Source organism: Apium graveolens, chromosome 1 (assembly GCF_009905375.1).
Source record: "Apium graveolens cultivar Ventura chromosome 1, ASM990537v1, whole genome shotgun sequence".
NCBI lineage: Eukaryota > Viridiplantae > Streptophyta > Magnoliopsida > Apiales > Apiaceae > Apium > Apium graveolens.
The window spans coordinates 164,125,137-164,141,009 of record NC_133647.1 but is presented as its reverse complement, the minus strand read 5'-3'; the positions used below and the strand labels follow the sequence as shown (position 1 = coordinate 164,141,009).

The window sequence follows — 15,873 nt, the reverse complement described above, 5'->3', positions numbered from 1 at the left end:
AGGTTGATTAGGTACCCAATTGACCATAATGTTGTGGAGGTTGATATTGATTTAGAGTTTCATCGTTACCAGCCGTTTAATTTGTCTACATTTAGTTCTAACACCACACAGAGACTAAAGTTAAGGGCGCCTCTTGATTTCGGTGATTCATCAGGATCAGATGGTGTATGGGTGTTACCCGTTTTGAAAACTTTGCATTTGATATGCCCTCCCCATATCTCCAACTACAAGATACCTGTTTCTTGTCTGATATGCTTGCCTGCTTTAACAACTCTGTGTCTTGATGGTGTCGAGTTGCCAGAGTCGTTGTCATCTATGAGCTTGCCTGCGCTGACAACTCTCAATTTGAAAAGGTGCAATTTGCCACAAGAAGTTTGGGCTTTTCCAGATTTATTAAATTTAGAACTGTATGATGTACCTTTACCTCAGAATATCACTCATTTCTTCTCTGCACTTGTTAGTGTGCGGGATGTCAAGTTATATTTCACAACAAGGTTCATACCCGATTTCACTATATCTTGTCCTCAATTAGCGTGCCTAAAGATCGGTACCAGATTACTTGTACTCTCTCATTGTAATTGTCAGATTGTGGTCGTGGCACCAAAACTCTGCGACCTATGTTGTATTGGTATCTTTCAGGTCAAATTAGATGTTGATGAGCTGGAAAATGTATCTATAAAACTATGGGATACAAACCAGTACAATAAGGCGACTTGGGAAAATAAGAGTGTAGCTTATCGTCATTTCATAAATATGTTATCGAAATTGAGTAGTGCCAAGATCCTTACTCTCGACTCTGCTATCATTCAGGTAATTATATATTTAACTTTTTTCTTGTTTCCTCAGCAAAATGTAAACTTAAACTATTAATCTGGTGAACAGTAGTTTAAGTTTATAAATTTGTAAGGAGCTTCCGGAAAAATCAAATATTCCTGCAATAAAGAATGCCCATGATACCTGTTATCTTAATCTATTGCATGCTGAGATTTAGTTTTAAATTGCATTTGGCTTTCAGATTGCTTAATTTTAAATATCTTAGCTAAAATATATTTTAGGAATTTTTTGTGGAAGCTGTCTTTTATCGTGAGTACACGCCTTCTCCGTTCAGAAAGTTGAAGTATGTGAAGCTATCACCGGGATATAAAGAACCTTTAATAATGCCTGTTAAATTCAAAACGTACTTACTTGGTGGCAATTCTGGAGCAACTATTGTCAAAGCATTTCCTCAGGTATGCATAGAATATGCTCTCTTTGTACATAAATTGATGCATTATGTGCTTACTCTTGTAGTAAGATACAACATCCAACATTAAATTATGAATATTTTTATTTGAAATTAGTTTTAAAATTTTATACAACAAGGAATGCAAGCATCAAATAGTGGATCTGGGGGCACTCATTAATTTATTTCGTGGGAGGCATATACAGCATTATTGTTTTTTTGTCAAGTATATAGTAATTGCATAACCTAGGGCACAATTAGGTTTGAGATTGAATTATTGGCGCACACATAGCTTTGAAAAATGTTTTGCAGATTTATGCTCATCGATAACCATATACTAATAAAGTGTAGATCAGTGACTGCGTGAAAGGTGGAATCAAATTACTCAATTTCACATTTCAAATCATGAAGTCCGAATCTTAAGAAGTGTCCACTTTAATTATGAAACAAGCACATTCACCTGATGAGTATTTTAATCTTACGAGTTACAAGTTCATCAATGACCAGAAGAATCATGTGACATTAATGTAGCTTCCACTAGACTGCTTTAGAACGTCAAAATTTTAACTTCTTTGGATTCTTCTTCACACATACATTTATTATTTCTTTCAATTTTCTAATTTGGTTAATTTCTACTGTCGTGTCCGGGAAATTTAGAAGGTAGTACCAGAAACATTGTCAGCAGTCACAGCGGGTGGTATAAATTTTTCTTGTGCAGTAATAGCTGCATGATGTTATCTGTTCTTATGCACTCTAATTTGTATAACTTGGAATTCCAGCATTTCTCTGAGAGAAACATTCTTTAGTCTTGTCACTCCCCAAGGAATGGCCTAGTTAAAAACATTTATTTCCGTTTTGCAACTGTTGAGTTAGAAATAGAAGAAATATGTGAAGATAAATATCTTGAATTTGGCCCTTAATAAGGGCGAGAGTAAAAGGTTATCTGCACTTGATGTTCCTAATTTATGCATTTTTGAAATGTTTTGTGGCTGCTGATATATGTAGATGTTGCTTGTTTCAGACAGTAGTGACTAGCAGGTAGCAACAGTGCCAGAGTCTACACTTCGCTACTTATGGTATACTGAATTATCTTTTGTTAATTTGTTCCCTTTAGTTTTTCCTTAATGTTCTAGACTGTGTTTCAGCTAGTACTTGATCTGTGATTTTATTTTTGGTTCATAAAAATATGCTGGTATGATCTGCTCGGCATGATCATTTTTGGTAAATGCAATGAACATTCTTTCTTTTTGTTGCTAAGCAAAATATACTAAAACTCAAAGAAAAAGCATACGAAAGAGAAATAAGACTAAGAAATTCAGAAATCTAAACTTAAGAGTATAAGATCCTGTTCGGACCTTTCTCTAACAACTTAAGGTTTTGGAGCGACATGTTACTTACATGGTATCGGGTTCTGTCGTAAATTTGACGATCCGATTTTTTCCGTCAAAAATATTTCGTTGTAAATTTAGATAAAATATTTTTTTATTCAATTTCAATTTAAAATTTTAATAAAAATAATTAACTTACGACGAAATATTTAAATCGTCGCAACTTCAAATAATTTTTATTTATGTTTAATCGTGCTGTGCATAATTTTATTAATAAAATATTAAACTTAAGACAATTTTGGATTTTGTCGTAAATATTTACGACGTTTTACTTTTTTTCGTCATAAGTTGGGCGCACATTTTTTTTCCCTCGTAAGTTGGCCGTCGTAATTGGCCTATTTTGTTATAGTGAATTAAAGTTTTAATACTTAATTTATTTAAAAGTTTGACTCTTATCTAACAAAGATGTGATGTGGGCGAGTACTCGAGTTCTTGATTTCTCCAAAAGTGAGGAAAAAATTGACTCCTGACGTGTACGTGAGTTTAACTTTCAAAAATAAAGTTCGACTCTTTTAAATATTTACTCATTAAGAAAAATGAAAAATGATGAGTTTATATCCAAAATTAATTAATAAAGTGGGAAGAAAAGATGAACTCCTAGATTTTTTTTATTATAAAAGGTGAATTATGCCAACAAGGAACGATGAGATAATCGGAATGTATCTGCAATCGAGAACTTTTACCGTGAAACTATATGTACATCATCAAAGAAAGAAAGTTGAAAAAGAATATATCTGCTAATTTCCTTTGCTTTTGGACAGCTCAACAAAGTGTTAATAAACAATACAAAGCCACATTAGACAAACCATAAACATGGTAGCATGTTCATTAGTACTACAGTTCATCATTTTAAGAGAATACCCGGGGCTGGAATACATATTTTACTGATTTTTTTTAGTCTATCCGGGGCTCTAGCCTCTCTTTGCGCCCCGGGTATTTCGCCCTGCACCCGAAGGGAACATTTCAATTGCTTAAAGCCATGCTACACATAGGCATCAGGGTTTTGGAGGAGATATGCTTCCACAATCTTGTACATTCCCATTACCTTCTTTTTCCCATCATTTATTTCATCCTCCTTTAGCTCAAAATTGTTCTTGGCATAAACTTCGGTGGTCATTTTGCAGATGGTTCCCCCAGCACATGAAGCTTCAAACTTTACCTCGTACGATATTTTGTCAATCTTGTCCATCATTCCCTCTCCTTCAATCAAAGTGCAGTTATACACATAATTTTCTTCATTGAGGTGGTCGATTGGGTGCTTTAAGTACCTAATTTTGCTTCCTGCGAGCAGGAAAACAGGTGTGTCAATATATGCTTTTAAAATAAAAGCAAATAAATAGAGGTACATGTTAAATGTATATAGGCCAGAGTCATCTTGCCTTCAGCAAAGTTGATCTGTTTAATGCTTCCTACTCCCCCATCTCTTTTCAGGAGTTCAAAACTCTTAACAGCATGTGGTAATAGTTTTGGAATTAAATTGTGGGAGTCAACTATTGAAGCCTTGAATATTCTCGCTGGAGCTACCGGAGATGTGAGCTAATCTGTAAATGTAAAGATACCCATGAGATCTTAATTACGTAAGAATATAGATCAAAATCAAAAGCTTTATGTTGTATGAGAAACTGTGTCTGATTACAGAGATTAGATGAAAGAGGTATATATCTATAGTAATTTAAGAATTAGAGATCTTGTTTGCTTAATTTAACAACTATGAATATATTTGATTGTGTTTCGGTGAAATTCGTTGAATTGTCCAGTATGCAATGCCTGCAAGCATTGCACTACAGGTTGTGAAAAGGTATTAGTTGCCTACTTGCCACAAACAACTAACATATAAAGGACAAGAAAGTAAAAAATTAAGAAACTTCAGATAACATGCAAATTAAATGTGTGTGGCCAATTACTAAAATGTTGGTACGAAAACACGAGGATGGAGGAAAATGGCTTCTGGCTACACAGTATCTTCAAGGGTACTAAAAAACCATTTAAGTGTCATCTATTAGGAGGGACTGCCAGCACCTCCAAAGATGCCAAACCTTGCTGGAAGTAGAATCATATTAAGCATTAGCAAATATTGTTGCATTATAAATCCCTATAACTAGCTACCGTTACTCAGAAACTGAATTCAAAGCTAGAATATCTCAGCATAGTACTCGTCTCACTGATCGAGAGTTCAAAATACACACAGCAATCCATATAAATGGAATAATAAATGTCTCAGTATAGCACTTGATCATTGAGCAATTGCATACCGTCGAGGGAATTATGATTCTGCAGTAACATCAAAACTGGTCAATTATGATTCTGCAGTAACATCGAAACTGGTTACGAACTTCCGAATGTAAAAAGCACACAGCGCAGGGAAATGTTAGAGATCAGCCTTTTAGCAGAAAACAGAGTCCATACACTCGCCTCAGAAGAGCAATGTCACGATGGAAGCAAACACAGGCTATAATTACGAAAATAATAGGTGATAGGCCAGAAGTAACCAGGCCCAAATAAAAGAACTGAGGCCCAAAAAGATAACACCCCAGGCCCAAGCCGGGGTGGTCCCCGTTGCCACGTGGTACAGGACAAAAGAATCAACTGTCTAATGTTACCCAAAATGAAATAATTGCATCCCAGCCGTTCATGGGTAAACATCCCAAGACAACTCTAATGGAGAAAGGACACCTGACCGCACAGCCCATCTGGACCGTCCAACCTATCACCAACCAAGAATGATCAAAGGCCAGGATGAAGAGGTACAAACCCCAAAAACCCTAAATCTTGGGACCTATAAAAGGCCCCAAAAAGAGGGTTTTAGGGGTGGAAAAACATTTGACTACTAGACACACATACACACACCGTTACATATATTTTGAATAGCTCTTTCTTCCCTCTTCTTCTTCTTCAAGAAAACCCATTTCTTATTCTTACACCGGAGTTGTCGCGGGATACAACCCCCCTCCGGTTCTATTTTGCACAGACCCCTACTTAGCAGGTTAACCACACTCCAACCCCTACGGAAGTTGGGCCCCGGCTCGTGTGAGAAAGGAGAAGACTTGGAAGAAATCAAGTTATCAATAGGAGGCTTCCTATTGGCCCTAGTGGAATCCAGAAGTTAAGAAATGACCTATCTCCCATTACAACAACTGATATTAACTGGATCCAAGATTGACTAGGATGCTTTTTAAATCCAATATCTTCGTTAAGCCTCCCAGAAGCACATTCAGTTAAAAGCCCGATGAAACTGATATTATCTGGCTTACACCCGCACTTTACATCCAAATTAAAATCTTAGAATAACATCCCTTTATTCACTCCCATGTCCATGAAGCCGTAACACTGTCTTCCACAGCTTAGTTTCAATGAGAATGGACCTAACATCGTTTAGTTTTCCACATTTGGCAAAAACATGTCAATCTCTGAAGAACAACAAAAAAAACCACCGAATTTTTACTATCTGGTAATCCGAGCTCCAAAATCCCAGCATTGCCACATCCAGTAACAATGCTTACACCCACATTTCCTCAAACCTATCATTAAGCATTGTGATGTACATATACAAAGTATTGAGGAATAAATAGAAGGTTAGTTTAGTCATTGTAGTGGAATAAATATTGGGCTCTATATAAAGCCCCACCTAGTTCATTGTACAGGCAGGATTAGTTACAATGTAGTCATTAAAGAGTTTCTATTTCTTTCCCTTTTCCTTTTTCTTGTTTTGTTCTTCTTAAAACATCCATAGTTATATGGAGTAGTTATCAATATATAATAGTTATCATGGTATCAGAGCCTCCGATTCTCGAGGCCTAAGAATTAATATGTACTATCTTCACTCGATTTGAATCCTGCATAATTTTAAGAAGTTGTCGGAAAAAGCTCTACACAACAATGACATAGTTGTTCAATAAGATCGATGTTGTTGCTAGAGGGGATCAAATCACATTATGTTTTGGAACTTTTAGCTTTGCCACTTGCTGATGAGTATTCGTCGAATAGGGAAGAGGGTCTTCAAGGTGTGTGCCCACTATATGTTTGATGAAATGGCTAAGGAGAAAAAAAAAGAGGGTTTGATGAGAAGTTTAGTGATGATGATAATGAAGTGGGTATGGTAAGTGAAGAGGTAGTGTTGGATAAAATGGAGCTAGTGTTATCATTCCTTTAGAGTGTGAAGAGGCTTTGTGAGTGAAGTGTGGAAAGTGTCGTTCAGGAGGCAGACTTATTAGTTCTTACCAGCCTAGTGTTAAGGAAGTGTGAAGTTTGAGGTTCTTAATAAAGATGTTCAACCTCTTGGTAGTGAAAGTATAGGGAAATCAGAAAATCATGGCCAAATATGGAGTATGCACTGTGACTGGGATTTTTTGTAGGGGCCAGCCTTTTCAAAGAGAAACAATATACAAGCCTAGAGTCACAAGAGGTCAATATTTGTTTAGATGGTTGTTTATCTGGTGTACCAATTATTTTGAACAAAATATGCAACCTGATTCAAGGAAAAAGCATCCTACCAAAGTGATGTTGAAATCAAACCAGAAAATAATAAAAAAAAAAATCTAGGAGAGTGTAAGTATACGGTTCAGGATGGGGATGTGCATTCTAATTGGATGAGCTATGTTAGGTTTAGTCCTGATAACTATTATATATTGATAACTACTCCATATAACTATGGATGTTTTAAGAAGAACAAAACAAGAAAAAGGAAAAGGGAAAGAAATAGAAACTCTTTAATGACTACATTGTAACTAATCCTGCCTGTACAATGAACTTGGTGGGGCTTTATATAGAGCCCAATATTTATTCCACTACAATGACTAAACTAACCTTCTATTTATTCCTCAATACTCCCCCTCAAGCTAATGAGTGAGAACAAAGTGAAACTCTTGGCTTGAAGATATAAACTTGCTACTGCCAGTAAGTACAGTACTACTGGGACTTCAAAAGATATTATGCAATCTGTTATTCTTGAAGATGGTGGGAATGTTTCCTCCTGGCTTGATAGAAATTTACCAATTCACAAGAAATGCCCCTCACCACTGATGTGCCTCGAAAAACCGAAGAGATCCAATGTTAAGTTTGTCGGCACTATATCCCAGCTTCAGGGAATAATCTTGGTCACTTCCGTATTTCCAGTCCTTCTTGCTACATACACCATTGTACAATTCGAGAAGTCATGCTCACCTCTGTCAGTCCCGGACTTTGAGCAAAACATCCAGTTTACTCTTGGTCGCCAAGTAATCTTGCCACCAGAGAGTTCTAAGACACCATATTGAGGATGAAGCAGAACGGACTGCCTCCATTACCAAAAACACAACTTTTGACGTTATGTCCAAAGGATGTAAATTAAACCCACGTCCTGGCCTTGCTTGCCATTAAAGGACCGCTTTAACTTCATTTAAGTCCTGACATTGCTTATCGTTAAAGGACCCTGGCTTTGATTGCCATTAAAGGAATCCCGGCTTTACATGTCATTAGAGGATAATTGCTCACAGAGCTCAAAACAAGCACGAGTACTCAGTCACTTCAATGGAGTGACCTCTCGACTTCAATAATATCAGCCAACTTGACGCTATGCAAGCTCAACTGTAAATGCTCACAGAGCTCAAAACAAGCACGAGTATTTGGTCACTTCAATAGAGTGACCTCTCGGCTTCAACAACCCATAGAAAGGGCACAAACCACAATGGTAACAAGCTCACTAAAGAGCAGCAACAATATCGGAGAGCTCAAACTTTCCCAACAAATTTGTTTTCTGCAAATTATTTTCTGCAGAGTGCATATTTGTTCATCTTGCTCTTTTACAGAGCTTTCAATATAACTAATTTCTGCACAAGAAGTTTCCTGGCTTTCTCTCAGTCGTAACTCTAGCTTTTTTTAATGACTATGCAAAGCACAATCCTTCATTTTCATTTTCTTTGTTAAAGGGTAAAACCTTTTCTTCACTTTCTTTATTGTGCAACTCCTTTTCTGATTTTTCATCAAAAAACTTTAAGTAAGATGTAGTTAATTCTAACTTCATAATCATCATCTTAAATAACCTGATTCTTGCCAGTATTAGTCTGAGTGGCATTTCCATTAGTAGCTAGATCAGCCTCTGTCAATTCTCAAATCGACGAAAATGCTCTTACTCTCGAGATCCCAAAACTTGATTCTGGACTCAATAGCAGCACAAAGCCAATACCTTTTAGGATTAAAGTAAAGAGCATGAATAATGGAAGAAGCATCCGAAGAGTAAAGCTTCTTTCCCTCGGCCAAATCCCACAACAGAATCCATATTTGTCACCGCTAGCACAAAATGACCATCAAGAGAAACAACAACAATATTAACATAGCCATTATGACCAGCAAGACTATACCTGAGCTTACAATCACTCAAATTCAAAATCTGAATATTCTTATCCCACGAAACCGAAAGAATAGTAGGTTGAATATTATTAGGACTTGTTGAGTAACCAGCTCATCTAAAACCTTAAGGTGTTAGAGGAAGGCCCCAATAGGATCATATATTTAACACTCCCCCTCACTCGAAAGCCCATTTATGGGTCGAAGAGTGGAACACCGGCACCCATCTTTGGGGTATTAATTGCCTTTAGTGTCCACATTAAATTGTGAGAATATTGGGGGTGGCTGGGAATCGAACCTTAGTTCTCCCGCCAGCCTAAGCTCTGATACCATGTTGAGTAACCAGCTCATCTAAAACCTTAAGGTGTTAGAGGAAGGCCCCAATAGGATCATATATTTAACACAAAGTTTATTGTAGTTACCTTTTTCAATATGACAAGTAACTATTGAAATCACTGAAAAACAAACAAACGAAATGCCTTCCTTGCATTACATTTATGACCATCTCTCTCACACATTTCATCAAAAACCTATACTGCACACCCTACTTTTCTGGATTTGTTCTGTATGTCTCTTGAAGTCCCCTTTTTTACGAGATAAATTTTTGTAGTTAAGACTGTATTAGTGATCAAAACCGAAATGGAATTTTTCATTTTAATTTCAAGATCATATTTGCAAATGACGCGATCTCATATTATTATTAAAAAAAGTACTATCCATAACACTTATTCATTTGGAGGGATGAATTAGATAAATAATTCGTAAAAATAATTCAAAATAATAAAATAATCAAGTTGTGTAGTCATCAAAATATGTATTATCATAATTAATCCAAGTCAAACAAAAATCGGCATTTTTTAATAAAATGTCTAAAAATTATGTGTTAGGTCACACTTTCACTGTAGAGGGGGTGAATACAGTGTTTATTACAATCAAATCAAACTTCAAGAACTTATGTAACAGAAAACAACCTTTATTGAAACAATAAACTCTGTTACAATCTGGAACTGTTATCTCTCAGTGATGAACAAAATATCACGAGAGCTGCTAGGGTTACAGTAAATAATATTCTCGATAATGATAACACTTATAGTGTAAACCCTATGTCTGTGTTTATATATTACACAGTTACAAGATAATCGCTAATTGATATGGAATATAATTCTGCTTCCTAATATATATCAATCAGATATCTTTCCTTCCAAGTATTCCATTCTTTACGGAATTCCTTCTTCATTCATATCTCTTCTTATGTTTATCTTGATCTTCTTAACTTTAATCAGCTACTGTCCTTATCTGATCGTCCTTCAGCACTTAAGTTCTGATATCTATCTCCTGATGCTTATCTCCTGATAACATAAGTACTGATATCCCTTAAGTTCTGACGTCCAGTATAAGTACTGATCAATTAAGTACTGATTTGTTCTGTTCAAATAAGATCTGAAATCTAAACATAAAACATATTAGCCATGACATTATCAAATATATCTAACAATCTCCCCCAACTTGTAAATTATCAAAATATACAAGTTTAACAGATATTTGATGATGTCAAAAACATTAAGTACAAATGCATGAGAAATAGACAAGATAACTACAACTTACAGTCCTTAAAGCTTTTACCAATTCAACTTCTGATAACAACTTTAGTCTGTATACACATCAGAATTTAAGTAGTTGTAGATCTTTGACTTGGCTTCATCATTTTCTGATCTCTCTGATGTCAGGAGTTATTCTGAGATAATTCTTCAACAAACATTTCTCAGCATATCTGAGTTCATCAATCATTCTCCGTTTGACATCTTTAAGCTCTGCAGTATCTTCACCAGTTTGAAATATTGCAGCTCTGAGATCATTAATCTTTGCTCTTCTCAACTCCCGATCTAGTCTTATGACATAAGCTTTGTTAGACTCTAGATTGAATTCAAGCCCCTTAATACCAAGATATGTTCTGATCTGTGCAGTATTAGGCTTCATATCAACAATATCACCATTGTGATTTCTGTACTTTGGAACATATATGCTGTCAGACTTAACAGAATAAAGTCTTTTCTGTCTCTGAATCTGTTCTTTCAAATAATTTGCAGCAGTCCCTGTCAATCTGTCATCCACTTGAAGTAAGAATAATACATGCTCCAATTCTTCAAAATACTTCAATGGAATGGCATTTTGTCTTATATGATAAACCCTACCATCTATCATGAAATACAACAAGATGTGTTCCTTCAAGTAGGTATGGTAAACCATTTGTACAGATTCCAATTGATTCAATCTTTCAGGAGTTGCTCCAATTCCTGGTTCACACAAGGAAGTTGGATCATTGGTAGTGTTCTACACCATAAATGGCCTACAGCAACACCAAGAAAATGTTACAACAGGCCCAAAAAAGTGTTACCACAGCCAGAAAAAGGCCTAAGGTAACATAAAAATTAAGTTGCTTTTTTTCGAGTTACCTTTGGCCCCTAAAGTAACATCCTTTTTGGCCTGGTGTAATATTGACATTTGTGTTACAATAGCAATCAAATGTAACATCAAACTGTGTCTATAGTATCACACTATGTATATTACCTTTGCATTTAGAATTTGTTAAAAAAATGGGGCCCCATGGGTGGGTCCCACAGGCGGCCCCAATTTAAGTACCTAATGTAACATATTTTTTTTAAAAAAAATTGATAGGATTGGTTTGTAAATTGAACATACCATAAAACCTGGATTTCATACAAGTCAAAAAAATAAACAATCCAAACCAAACTTCAAATCAAGTTTTACAAACCCCCATCAAATACTATTACATTCAAAACTTCAAAATCTACCAACTACAACCATCATAAGTCTACAATATAAGGAAATCACAACAAAATGAACTAATTAAACCAACTAATTTACATCCAAAACTTGACCCTACCCTTCAGAAGCCCACTCCCTACTAATAGAGAACATGGAACAATTGACTCACAAAACTTAGCTAATATTCACTCCAACGACATATGTTCAGATATCAACTCATTTGGCTGGTGAAGTGATAATAAACTTTCTTGACACCTGCTTGGATGTGTTTCCCAGCACGAGGGCCATCCACCAACACACGTTCCCTACAATTCACATAATCCAATTAGTAAATATATATTAACTTCCAGGAATAATCATAGTATTAATTAACTTTCACAAAATGACACCAACACTCCAGATGTCTGTCTGCATTTAGACTTCAAGGTTATTGGAGGTTAATAAAACGAAAAATAAATTGCTGAGTTGGTAAAAATATTCGAGTTCAAGTTACTATATGTATTTGTATATATGTATTTGTATATGACTTTATTGTCTTTAGTTAGAAGTTGGTGAAATTAATAACAAATTTGACCATATTTGGTTAGAAGTTGGTGAAATTAATAACAAATTTGAAGAACTATAGATTCATTACAACACCCCTGCCCCCTTTTGCCACTCACTCACATTAAGGTTTAGTGGTATCTCCTTCGCTTCCTTTACGGAATAAGAGGGAAGAGTGTTTAATTAGCAAAAAAACATTAAGAATAAACCCACCATATTGTTTTAGAAGTTGATTATAGTCCAGCAAAATTTGCACATTTGAGGATTCACCCCTTACGTGATTGTCAGAAGTTAGAAACCAATTTTTCTTCTCAGTTGCTAGTTTCCTGCAATTTATTGGGTGTTCCTTACCCTCTAGAATGAACTCGTAATAAAGCCTGTACAACCCAGTACAAAAATTGATACAAAAAAGACAAGGGAAAATGAGAGTATGATACAAAATGTCTCGAGTAGTAGTGTTCAATCAGTTAGTGTGGTGACATCCTACAACACACATAAAAATACTACTATAGCTTTAACATATGTTCTATTTACAACTAATTTCATTGATTAACCAATTGACAGGAAGGTCCAGAGGAAACGAAGAGGAGAGTTTAGGTTAAAATCATCAATCTAGAATAAACATACAATATATTAATGTGTGTAAATTAAAGTAATTACAAATAAATTAGCAAGAAGTAATTAGACATGATCACAAAGAGAAATGACAATGACTCTCCAGAAAGTAAACGTATTTAAATAACTGGACCACATGTTACTTCTTCAGTGAAAAAATATTGGTAAAACACCACAGGGAGTATACAACTTACAAATAATTAGGCAAAAATTAACCAGCACATCTAAAACTCGAAAAGTCTAAATATTATAAAAACTTCAACAAACAAATATGTTAACAGGGACATAAAAAGGATAAATGACATACCAAATATGACGATTAGTTGATTAAGAAGAGGAGGAGTCGGTGTTATTAATAGTACTCTGTACTATAAACCATGCTCGACTAAATTCGAGCTAGAATGCTGCGGCCTTAGAATAAACACCAACATTCATGGCATTTACAGTTAGCAAGTACAATGCAGGACAAGTTACAAGTACATAAGAAGGAAAAGAGGAAAATTGGAATGGTGTTTCAGGGTTACATCTCAAATTTTTCTAGTAATATAAGATCTTCAATAATCTCCCTACTTTCTTATATTGATGCATGTGACTATCACTAAGTAATCGACAGGTTAAATATATATACAACTCCTTCACCATCAAAATGTACAACATGCAAGGTCTTAAACGTGGAAGTTGTGTAAAGATCCATCTTGCACATTAAAATTTATCAAAATAGATGTACTAATACTGGCCCAAGAATTAATGGCGAAGGAAAAGTGATTTACCAGAAACAAATTCGGTAGTTAGAATCCTTTTACTCCGTATACCATCTATCACCATGGGAACATAACAACCTTGTGTATTAGATAACAATTCACGAAATCTTTTCTGGTTATTCGCCTCCAATTCATAGTCACATTCACGAGATAATTCTTCTTTAGCCACCTGCACAGATATTTTAGCATAGTACTGTAAAAAAGGCACTAATACAACCAATACCAGTGAAACGATGGATAATTCCATACAGGAGTCGGAAATGTCCAGGCAATGAAATTAAGATCTTGTTGAACCTGAAAAGTTTTTTTTTTAAAATATAATTGATGTAATAAAAGAATACAAAACATGTATAATCGAACTGCAAATGGAATACTGAATATGTTTATTTGAAGTGCAAAATGAATACACGATATGGTAAAACATTGGATTCTTTCTCAGAGTTATACTCCTGCTTTTCCTTGAATAGATTACAAACATATTTCTACTCAAGCCACAATGAGATTAACCTATCTTGATGAATAAGACAGGGGACTATCTGAGATCAACTCGCAGTTTTATATAAAAACAGGATTTGTCGGGCCTATTTCAGAATCTAGATTCAAAAAGACCAACTAAATTTGCAGTTGTTATTGTGAAGGTCAAAATGAAGACACAAGGAAGGTAATTAGGACTTGTATATACACGTAAAATTGAAAGGATTTGCTATATATAAGGAGAAAAAAGATGACACGGCTGACTATAACAAGATTGATCGTAAAACATATTATAATGTACACATCACTTACTTTTATAGCACTGTCAATGTACATTTGTTCTGGAAGCAGATTTGTGTAATCTAAAATCAGTTTCATATTATCGATGTCACTATCAATGTTATCCGCAACGCCAGGATACTGGATTTTCATAGCAACGTCCAAGCCATCCTTCGTGGCAGCATGATGTACCTAAAACATATTGTAATTACAAATAAAAAGAACAAAATATATTAATACTTGGCAGCAATGTTAATTGAAATAAAAGAAAAAATGAAATAATATGAAAACTCTACATCACCTGTCCTATACTTGCAGCAGCTAATGGTTCATAATCAAAGCTTGTCAATTTAGACGACCATTCAGGCCCCAATTCAGCTTCTTTTAAAAACATTTCTTCCTCTACTCCTAAACTCGAAATTAATAGTACTCTGTACGATTAAAATAGATGATAACTGGAATAACTTACATTTGAAACAAAACAAGGAGATAAGTACCTAATTAAGTACCTTTTATCATTATTTCTTCACTTTCTGCTCTTCCATAGCCAAAACCAAACAAGGGGCAAAGCTTTCTGGATCTTTAATTCTACTGATAGTAAGATAATCGATAAGTTTTTATCTTCAGACAACTATACATGAAAACTAATAAATACATGTAGAAAAGGTTAAAAACACTTTGTTAAACCCAAACAAAAATTTACCACAAAACTTATCTAACCTGAGGTTGAAGAATGCCAATCTCAATCCCACCATCTCTTCCATCTCCGCGCCCAAGACTACCCTCTCAATCTTGTAACCTCCTATCTCCCTACAATCCCACCCTCTCAAAATGACATCGTAGAAGAAGACCCATTTAAACAAACCGAGTTCATAACCGCTTTCTCCACCTGGTCACTCAAACCCCACCTGATTTTTACCTCCGACAGAAAAACCGTCAAAGAGAAAAAACAAAATTAGTACTGGAATCCTATTCAAACATAAAAACCCTAGTTCTGTTTTAAACTCGAATCGATTCAAGCAGTATTCATATTCATAGATCTGTAAAATTTTAGCTCTTAATCAAAATTTTTGCTTTAATTTACCGTTTAATTGAAAGAGAACTAAGAGAGGGGTAAGAGCTGCGAGAGAGAACAACCAAGACAAAGAGATTTAGAGAAGGTAGGGAGAGAGATGTTTTCAGAGATTGATTTTCCTGAATTTTTAACCCGCATTTGCCAAAATTTGAAAGCCTCTTTTAGCCCGCACGAACCCAACTAAAAATTGCTAATTTCATTTTATTTTTAGTTTCTAATAAAAAATTTAAGCATGAATAGTATTCAAATGTTTTTTAATTAAAAAATATCAATGACTTATTACAGTTTATAGAATTAAACATAATATTTAGTTTAGCTAATTTTAAAATAACATATCATGATAATTTGTAATATTTTTGTTTTAAAAATTGTTTAAATAATAATATAAAACTTATAAGTACTTTAGTA

At 34.9% G+C, this 15,873-nt stretch overlaps 1 long non-coding RNA gene and 1 pseudogene across 1 annotated transcript; both read right to left on the bottom strand.

Moving 5' to 3' along the window:
* Window positions 1-3,592: 3,592 nt before the first annotated feature.
* LOC141721595 (major strawberry allergen Fra a 1.07-like) lies at window positions 3,593-4,173 on the bottom strand (annotated as a pseudogene).
* Window positions 4,174-14,702: 10,529 nt separating this feature from the next.
* Window positions 14,703-15,231, bottom strand: LOC141722669 (uncharacterized). Its single transcript, XR_012575680.1, has 3 exons — window positions 15,111-15,231; window positions 14,900-14,978; window positions 14,703-14,798 (listed from the first exon to the last, which is right to left on the bottom strand). It is a non-coding gene; the product is annotated as an uncharacterized LOC141722669 (long non-coding RNA).
* Window positions 15,232-15,873: the final 642 nt, after the last annotated feature.